The sequence below is a fragment of the Camellia sinensis genome, chromosome 7 (assembly GCF_055761805.1).
Source record: "Camellia sinensis isolate YWXY chromosome 7, ASM5576180v1, whole genome shotgun sequence".
In the NCBI taxonomy this organism is placed as follows: domain Eukaryota; kingdom Viridiplantae; phylum Streptophyta; class Magnoliopsida; order Ericales; family Theaceae; genus Camellia; species Camellia sinensis.
This window is the reverse complement of record NC_138967.1, coordinates 65067139-65077564: the sequence shown is the minus strand read 5'-3', so window position 1 is coordinate 65077564 and position 10426 is coordinate 65067139. Positions and strand designations below refer to the sequence as shown.

Here is a 10426-nt window from a genome sequence, read left to right as displayed (position 1 = left end):
CTTGAGATTTCCTCCTGTTGGACAATTTGGTCTGGTCAAGTTGGCGGATCGTGACACAAGGCAGCGCCTCTTGAGGAGATCACCAGGGTGTCCTGTTGTCCGTTCCGAGTAAGAGACTATATGTCACGACCCCAAACCGCCCCTAATAGTTTGGTGCCGTGATGGCCAGTAATCCGTGATTACCGAAGGCCGTCTTCTAAAATATTAACACAATCAGAGTATAACAAACGAGGCTCACAAATGCGGAAGCAATAAATCAAAATACAAGTGGTCCATAAGAGCAGTGCATAAGTCCAATAAAATGGCATACATCTTTACAACTTGAATACAACAAACCAAAATACGTATTACATCTTGATCAAAAGGCTTCTCGAGTCGACATATACAAAATGACAATGAATACAAGCCAAGAAGCATGATTTTCAAGATTCGCCGACATAAAAGAAATAACATCGCCGACGCGAATACAAACAAAGCCGACAAAATCATGGTTCCAAAACAAGCTTTCAAAAACACATTCTAGGCGTTACCGACGTCCTGCTCATCACCTACATATATATAGAGAGGGTGAGCTTGGATACTCAGTGAATGGTACTAGTAATAAAGGTTTTACATGAATATAGCCGAAGTAACACATCAAAACTTTATCAAAACAAGAGATGAACCGTATTCATATATCAAGTCTTACAAGTCTCAAGGGATGCTCACTGGCATCGGGAAAACACAAGTCAAGCTTTCCGAACAAACAAGTCCACGCGGTAAACCGTCAGTGGCGAAACAAGGACTGCACGATCCGTAATCGATTAGCCAAAGGTACTGCGAAAGTTTATAGTCCTCCAGCACAAGGGACTTGTGTTACTTAAGCCCGTAGCTCTTTTTAACACGATGGTCTTGTGTTACTTAGGCCCGTAGCCCGCTTTAACACGATAGTCTTTCCAAGAAAGGACCGTATCCTTTTATACTTAGTGCTGCGAAAGTTTAGAGTCCTCCAGCACAAGGGACTTTTATACTTGGTACTGCGAAAGTTTAGAGTCCTCCAGTACAAGGGACTTTTCAACAATGACATCAAAACAAAGCTTATACTTGATACATCAAAACAGAGCTATTCATTCATGCTTAACAAATACTTTCGTCAAAACAAAGCAAAGCAAGATTTATCAAAACAGTATAACACAGCTTTATTAAAAATACCACTCACATAGATCTCCTCGGGTGTAGGCTCAAAACAAAGATCAAGGACCTCAAAACTCGAATCTAACGGTCCAAACCTTGAAGATCAAGCTTGAAAGATCTATTCTCACTCAAGAACTTCTCCTCCTTTCTCTTAGAGCTTCTCTCTCTAAAGGCAAAGATTTGAGACAAAATGATTTGTTTCTAGGTCTGTCGGCTGTCTTAACAATCAGCTCGGGACACGTGGCGTTACCGGGTTGGTTCAACTCAAAAGGTGATTGATTGATAAGACAAGTCTATGACAAAGCGTATGCAGCAAGCTAAGACAAGACACATCGGCAAGTAATGACATCGGCTAAAGTCAAAGCTTCGGCAACAGGGTAACAAAGACATCTGCTAGGGAGGACGACACTTGACTAAGCTGTGCCACACCTTGGCCGGGGTGTGCCACACCTCGGTCTAGGCCATACCTGCCCAAGGACAAGGATCACTAAGTGCAAAACATCTCGGTAAACATGCCCGAGGTGAAGATGGGGGCCGACCAAGTGGTTCTAAAGCATTCTAAGTACAAAGATTCAGAGGTGAACTAGGCTCAAGATGACCTCGGCTACACACCAAGCAAGGAACAAAAATCATGCAAGCAATACTTAAACAAAGCAAGACAAGTCAAAACTTGCAAAACAATCATAACAAGACAAGATCATGCATGGATGTATGCAAGTATGACAAGAGTAAGGTGAGGGTTGCTACAGTCTACCCCCCTTAAAGAAGTTTGGTCCCCAAACTTAAATTACCTTGCTCTACAAACAACTCTGGATAATGGATTCTCACATCCTCTTCCTTTTCCCACGTGGCTTCTATGCCATAATGCTCCTTCCATTCGACCTTTACCATTGGTATCGATTTGTTTCTCAACTGCCTCACTTGCCTGTCAATAATCCTCATTGGTTTCTCCTCGTAGCCCAAATCCTCATTAACCTAATCCCAGAATGATCAATTATATGTAGTGGATCTCGGATGTACTTCCTCAACATAGAAACATGAAACACATTGTGGACTTGGCTTAAATCTGGCGGCAAAGCAAGTCGGTAGGCAACGGAGTTAACCTTGTCAAGAATTTCAAATGGCCCAATATAACGAGGTGCTAACTTACCTTTCTTCCCAAATCTGGAAACTCCTTTCATTGGTGAAACTTTCAGGAATACATGATCCCCAACTTCAAATTCTAACTCATTCCTTCTCTGGTCGGCGTAGCTCTTTTGTCGGCTCTAGGCAGTTTTAATCCTCTGTTGGATAAGTTTAATCTTTTCTGTTGTTACTTGAATCAATTCGGGACCAAGCAGAGCTCTGTCTCCAATTTCAGTCCAACATATCGGCGACCTACACTTTCTCCCGTACAAAGCTTCATACGGCGCCATGCCAATGCTAGCTTGATAACTGTTGTTGTAAGCGAATTCCACTAAGGGCAAATGCGCTCCCCAACTTCCTAGGAAGTCCAATACCCAAAGTCTAAGCATATCTTCAAGTGTCTGAATTGTCCTCTCTGTTTGCCCATCCGTCTGGGGATGAAAAGCTGTACTAAATCTCAGCTCGGCTCCGAAGGCCCTCTGTAGACTCTGCCAAAATCTAGAAACAAATTTAGGATCTCGGTCTGACACAATTGACATCGGCACTCCATGAAGTCTAACAATCTCGTTCACATATAACAAGGCAAGTTGATCGGCGTTGAAGGTAGTCTTAACAGGTAAAAAGTGTGCTGACTTAGTTAATCTATCAACAACAACCCAAATCGAATCCATACCTTTCGGTGTCTTTGGTAAACCAATCACAAAATCCATGGAGATGTATTCCCATTTCCACTCAGGAATCGGCAAAGGTTGAAGAAGTCCCGTCGGTCTTTGATGTTCTGCTTTCACTCGTTGACAATGCAAACACTGGGACACGAATTCGGCTATTTCCCTTTTCATGTTTGGCCACCAAAACGTCTGTTTTACATCCTGATACATCTTAGTGTTCCCTGGATGAACAGCAAACTTGGAACCGTGAGCTTCCTGCAAAATTCTCCTTTTCAACTCTGGGATGTCGGCCACGCATAACCTTCCTTCAAACTTGAACACTTGATTTTCGATGGTATATCCTGATCTCGGCTTTGTGACAATCTCCTCGGCTACTTTCTTGAAGAATTTATCCTCCATCTGTCTTGTCTTTACCTCATCAACAATAGTCGGCTCCACTGCTATCATGGTCAAACATGCTAAATTTCCATCTGACTTTCTGCTCAAAGTGTCGGCCACGCTATTGGCTTTACCCGGGTGATATTGAATTTGCATATCATAGTCTTTCAACAACTCGAGCCACCTTCTCTGTCTCAAATTCAATTCCTTCTGAGTGAACAGGTACTTTAAACTCTTATGATCAGTAAAAATGTCACGCCCTACACCTGCCCCTAAAGGTTTGGGCATGACCTAAGCAAGACCTGTCATGAAAACTGGTGTACATACCGTACGGGGCCTTGTCGGAAGCATAAAATATTAATATAACAAAAAATACAAGCATATTCCATTGAGCTATTTCTATATGCCAGGATCTCATGCATTACATACATCATCAAAAGCGGATAAAGTTTAAAACTATATCCTTGGATATAGTGTATAACATATACATTTACAGTCCTAGCCCGATAATTGGGCATAACAAAAGGAATATAAAAGTTAAGTACAACATCCATAGGTGGCTCTCAAAAGCAGACCCATATCTTAGCAGCTTCACAAAAATAAATGGCCTGGTATGGTGCCTGAACATGTAAAGGTTGACAAAAGGGACAGCGTCAAAGTTAGGACTGACCCCCTGACTGATAACCTACAGAAACAGACATAATAAAGAGTGAGCCGAGCTCAATGAGTAGTAATACATAATGAAAGACGTCTGACTTGAAGCTTAAATACATCAATACATAAAATGATGTAGCATGCACATGATTTGTCTGATTCTGCATTTAACTCATAATGGCCCTAGGCCTATTCCCGTGACATAAGCTTGTGGCTAGAAGCCCTTGAAACATGATGGCACGAAGCCCTTGAACATATGGCACGAGGCCCTTGAACATATGGCACGAGGCCCTTGTACATATACTTGAAACTTGTGGCACATGGCCCTTGAAAATGTACTTGAAACTTGTGGCACACGGCCCTTGAAAATGGCATATAGCCCTTGTAAATGCTTTTCTTTACATATAACATTAACATATCTTAAACATGCATAAGAGCATTACATGCTTGAGACATTAACATGATTGCATAACATAACATAAGTACTACTACTCACAGTGTTGAGATGGCGTGTTGCTTCCTTCTGGAATGTGCCCTGCACACAAGTAATACATTAGTCTCTCTTTTTTTTTTTATAAAGCATTTCCTGAGTCTTACACCTTGCATGCTTACAACCACTTTAAAATCATCTGTAAAACATTCTAAAAATACCAGAGAAACAAGCACTCAAAGCTGAACAAACATTTAATTTTTCCTAAAAATGAGTCCTCCGCTCGAGCGTAACTTTGGCCGCTCGAGCGGACTGTAAATTGCACAAAACTGCTGAGAGGTGGTTTTTTCCGCTCGAGCGGGCTTTCCTACGCTCGAGCGGACCAAGCGAATTTTCTGAAATTCTGGACCTTCATTCGAGTCCCAACCAGGTATTCATTCCATTTTTACATACAACCCAAGGTTAGGTTAATGCAATATACTCACCTAACTTCACTATAACATGAATTCTACCTTGAGTATCATAAATTAAGCAAGATTAGGAGCTTTAAAAAGTCATCTCCCTCTCTAATTCCACTCTTGAATTCAAGTTCTTTCATATCTTTGAAACATAACACATGATATATACATAATTCCATGAAGTGATGATAGAAAACCATAGATTGAAGTATACTTTCATACCACACCCAAATCTAGGTGCCTAAGCAACCAAGTAAGAGAAACCCTCATCATTCATGCATGAATTAGACATGAATCAAACATACACATCAATACAAACTCTAAGTGGCCATAGCAAGAAGGATTTGAGCTTACCTTGAATTCAATCCTACACCTCTAACAATTTTGCCAGGCTTCCTTGTGGAATCCCTTCTCCCCCGATTTCTCCTCTTTTCCCCCAAAATGGTATTCACGTTTGTTTATTTTTGATCAAGGCTCCTAAAGGCTTAGATATATATATATATATATAAGTAAGGCATAAGTAAGGCATATAAGACAAAAATGGATCGTTTAATCATTCCAAAATTAAAATTTCACGAACATGCTTAATATTACCTAAAAATTATGCTGATTACGGATATATACTCAATTTCAGCTAATTAAGCTGTTAAGGCTTCCAATTTCTAATTCAAACGCGTTGATGGTGACAGATAGTTTCCTTGTGAGACAGATAGACATTCATAGACATGGATTTCACTTCCTTAATCATAATTTTTTTTTCACGGAACTACACAGTAAGCATTTAAGAAATCATGTACGAGGGTCGGGTTATTACACTCTCCCCCCCTTAAATAAGTTTGGTCCTCCAAACTTGGGTTACCTTAGGGTTGGAACAGGTGTGGGTATTGATGTTGCATTTCCTCCTCTCTTTCCCATGTTGCGTCGGTTCCGTAATGTTCTTGCCACTCAACTTTTACCATTGGAATCTCACGGGTTCGTAATTGTTTTACTTGTCGGTCCAAAATGCGAATTGGTTTTTCCTCATAAGTCAACTTGTCGTTCAACTCAATTTGATGGTAGTCAATAACATGTGACGGATCCGGAAGGTACCCATGAAGCATAGAGACATGAAACACGTTATGCACTTGACTCATATGTGGTGGAAGGGCAACTCGGTAAGCTACCGGACCCACTTTTTCCAGAATTTGAAAAGGACCGACATACCGGGGTGTCAACTTACCTTTCTTTCCGAATCTTGGGTGTCCTTTCATCGGAGTGACTTTCACGAAAACATAGCTATCCAAGTCAAATTCCAAATCTCTCCGTCGGTTATCAGCATAGCTTTTCTGCCTACTTTGAGCAGTTTTCAATCTTTCCTGAATAACGTGAACTTTTTCAGTAGTCAACCGAACAATTTCAGGCCCTAATAAGGATTTATCCCCAACTTCAGCCCAGCACACGGGAGAACGGCATGGTCTTCCATACAAAGCTTCATAAGGTGCCATGTCTATGCTCGAATGGTAACTATTATTATACGCAAATTCTATCAACGGGAGATGGGTTTCCCAACTGTCTTGAAAATCTAGTACACACATTCGGAGCATATCCTCAAGAGTCTGTATCGTCCTCTCGGATTGACCGTCGGTCTGAGGATGGAAAGCTGTGTTGTACTTTAATTCTGTACCCATTGCTTCCTGTAAACTTTGCCAGAATCTAGAAACAAACTTAGGATCTCTGTCTGACACAATCGAGACCGGAACACCATGAAGCCTCACAATTTCATTTACATAAATCTCTGCTAATTTATCTGCGTTATACTGAGTTTTTACTGGCAAAAAGTGGGCGGACTTAGTTAATCGGTCCACAATGACCCAAATTGAATTCATACCTCGAGGAGTCCGTGGTAACCCTATAACAAAATCCATAGTCAAATGTTCCCATTTCCATTCTGGGATGGGAAGAGGTTGCAATAATCCGGCAGGTCTTTGATGCTCCGCTTTTACTTGTTGGCATTGTAAGCACTTAGAAACAAACTCCGCAATCTCCTTCTTCATACTTGGCCACCAAAAATTCTGCTTTAAATCTCGGTACATTTTAGTACTCCCTGGATGCATTGAGAACCTTGAGGTATGCGCGTCCTCCATCAATTTTTGTTTAAGACCCATCACATTGGGAACGCATAGTCGGTTTTGAAATTTGAGCACTGAATCTACCACACTGAATCCCGGTTTTGGTTTTGTTTCGAACTCACCATGTATCTTCCTCAAAGTTTCATCTTCCATTTGGTGCACTTTAATCTCTTCCAATAAGGTTGGTTGTGCTACTATCGCTGCTATTAGGGCTTTTTGACCATGTAACACAAGGTTCAATTCTTCCTTATCCAATTCAATTACTAAGTCCTTTTGTCCTGTAACCATACTCGCCATATCTGCTGAAATCCCCATATTTTTCCGACTGAGCGCATCTGCAACTGTGTTGGCTTTACCAGGATGATAATGAATCTGCAGGTCATAATCTTTCAAAAGTTCCAACCACCGTCGTTGCCGCATATTTAATTCTTTCTGAGTGAAAAGGTACTTGAGACTTTTATGATCAGTGTATACCGCACAGGTGCTACCGTACAAATAATGTCTCCATATCTTTAAAGCAAAGACTACCGCTGCTAATTCCAGATCATGTGTGGGATAATTCTGCTCATGGAGTTTCAGCTGTCTAGATGCATAAGCGATGACTCTTCCGTTCTGCATAAGTACGCAACCAAGCCCTTTGTGTGAAGCGTCACTGTAGATCACAAATCCTTCTGTACCGGATGGTAAGGCCAAAACTGGTGCTGTTGTCAACCTTGTCTTCAATTCCTGGAAAGCAGATTCTCGTTCCTCTGACCATTCGAATGCAACTCCCTTTCGTATTAGTTGTGTAAGTGGCACAGCAATTTTAGAAAAATCTTGAACAAATCTCCTATAATAACCAGCTAACCCCATAAAACTACGCACCTCAGTCACATTAGTGGGAGTTGGCCAATTTACGACTGCCTCAATCTTGTGTGGATCCACAGAAACTCCTTCCTTTGTGATGATATGCCCCAGAAATGCCACCTCTAGTAGCCAAAATTCACATTTCTTCAACTTTGCGTATAATTTCTTTTCCCGGAGGGTTTGAAGGATCAAACGGAGGTGATTCTCGTGAGCATCTGCATTCTTCGAATAGATGAGAATATCGTCAATAAAGACCACTACAAAGTCATCCAAATAGGGCTTGAAAATACGGTTCATCAAATCCATGAAAGCTGCTGGTGCGTTAGTAACTCCGAATGGCATAACCAAAAATTCATAATGACCGTACCGGGTTCGAAAAGCTGTCTTCTCGATATCATCAGCCTTGACCTTTAATTGATGGTACCCAGATCGCAGATCAATCTTGGAAAAGACTTGTGCCCCCTGCAGCTGGTCAAATAGATCATCAATCCTTGGTAATGGATACTTATTCTTGATTGTAACTTTATTAAGTTCTCTATAGTCAATACAAAGCCGGAGTGTTCCATCCTTCTTCTTTACAAACAGAACCGGTGCACCCCACGGAGACACACTCGGACGAACGAACCCCTTGTCCAATAAATCTTGCAACTGCACTTTCAATTCCTTCATCTCAGCTGGCGACATTCTATACGGAGTCCTTGATATGGGTTGAGTTCCCGGTGCTACTTCAATGGTAAACTCAATTTCACGGTCTATTAACTGCCCTGGTAATTCTTCAGGAAAGACGTCCGGAAATTCACACACAATTGGGATCATGTCAATAGTTCCATTCACCACTTGCCCCTCCAAAACACTGCATAAATACCCCTGACCCCCTTTTTGAATTAATTTACATGCTTTTGCTGCCGAGATCAAATAAGGTGGAGAAATTACGCCATGCCCCTGTAAGGTAGACTCTAATTGTCCCGGAGGATGGAAGCTGACTCGTTTAGTTAGACAATCTATAGTTGCACCATATTTACCCAACCAATCCATTCCCAGAATAATATCAAAATAAGTCATGTCGAGAGGCAACAGGTTGGCATATACCCGGACATCCCCAAGTTCGAGTTCGCAACCACAATAAACAGAAGTACAAAGCACAGAATCTCCCATAGGTGAGGATACACATAACATATAAGACAGTGTTTCTTCAGTTTTGTCTAAGTTTTGTGCAAATAATTTTGACACAAAGGAATGAGTAGAGCCAGAGTCAAATAAGATAGAAGCAGAATGACCGTGAACCATAAATGTACCTGACACAACTGTTGCTGCATTCTGCACATCTCCTGGAACCAATGCAAACACCCTGCCTTGTCTCGCTATGTCTTTATTGTTGTTGGGTTTGACCGGCGCCTTGGTATTAGTGGTTGGTGTCGACCCTGCTGAGCTAGTAGCAGTCCTGTTACCATTTCGTTGATTCCTCTGAGGGCAATCCTTTATCAAATGACCCGTTTTTCCGCACTGATAACAGGCTCCAGACTTCCATTGGCATATCCCATGGTGCCTCTTTCCACATTCCAAACAAACAGAAATTGTACCCTGATTAGGGGCAGAAGTATTCGAAGTCCCTGAGTTTTGTTTCTTGTTTGGTGGAGTAGCCACTCCCTTTGACCATTGATTATTTTGTCTCTTTCCCTTCCATTCAGCAATCCGGTTCTGAGCAGCAAGGTTTCCCTCAGCTATAACAGCCCTCTCCAGCACATCTACGTAGGTAGGCAACTTTAACATATTGACTCGATCCAAGATGGCACCCCGTAAGCCCCCTTCAAATTTTCGTGCCTTTTTATAATCCGTATCCACCATATGCGGTGCATACCGGGCTAACTCTGCAAATTGGGCCTCATACTCAGCAACAGTCTTGTTCCCTTGTCTGAGAGTCTCGAATTCTGTCACCTTTTTGTCCCGCATGCTTTGGGGGAAATATTTATCATAAAAAAGCCCCAAAAATCTATCCCATGTTAATTCTGGATGGATTGTCCTCGTAAGCATCCACCACCTCCGTGCCTCGTCTTCAAGAGTGAAGGTCGCTAGTTGTACCTTTTGAGCTTCGGTGCAGGGAAAGACTTCAAATAACTTCTCTATGCCCAATACCCAGGCCTCAGCTTTCATCGGTTCTATTCCTCCTTTGAAGGTTGGCGGTTTCATCTTTTTAAACTCCTTAGTGAGGGTGATAGTTCGGTCTTCAGCATGAAAATCTTGCACTACAGGTGGGGGTATTGGTGGTGGTGGCGGCTGTTGGGGGGGCTGTTGCTGTTGTTACCGTAAGGTCTCTGCCATTTCCATGAGCATCCTTTCCATCCTATCCAGTCGTGCTGAGGTGGCATCTTCCACATCTTATGTCCTTGTTCTCACCATGATCTACACAACAATTAATTCAATACTATAGACATAATGCGACATGGTTAGTATTATCAGAGTACACTTAATGTTGCCATCGAACTTGTCTTATATGTTTAGGATGTCATGCATGAGGCCTAAATCCTTTCTAGACACCCTACAGCTCAATGGATCCGTGTGTGAGATAGCAACTCGTGCTCTGATACC

The 10426-nt window shown here is 41.9% G+C and overlaps 1 long non-coding RNA gene across 1 annotated transcript; it reads right to left on the bottom strand.

Moving 5' to 3' along the window:
- Window positions 1-3774: 3774 nt before the first annotated feature.
- LOC145794675 (uncharacterized) lies at window positions 3775-4623 on the bottom strand. The gene is made up of 2 exons (XR_014334605.1): window positions 4495-4623; window positions 3775-4029 (listed from the first exon to the last, which is right to left on the bottom strand). It is a non-coding gene; the product is annotated as an uncharacterized LOC145794675 (long non-coding RNA).
- Between the last annotated feature and the right edge of the window lie 5803 nt (window positions 4624-10426).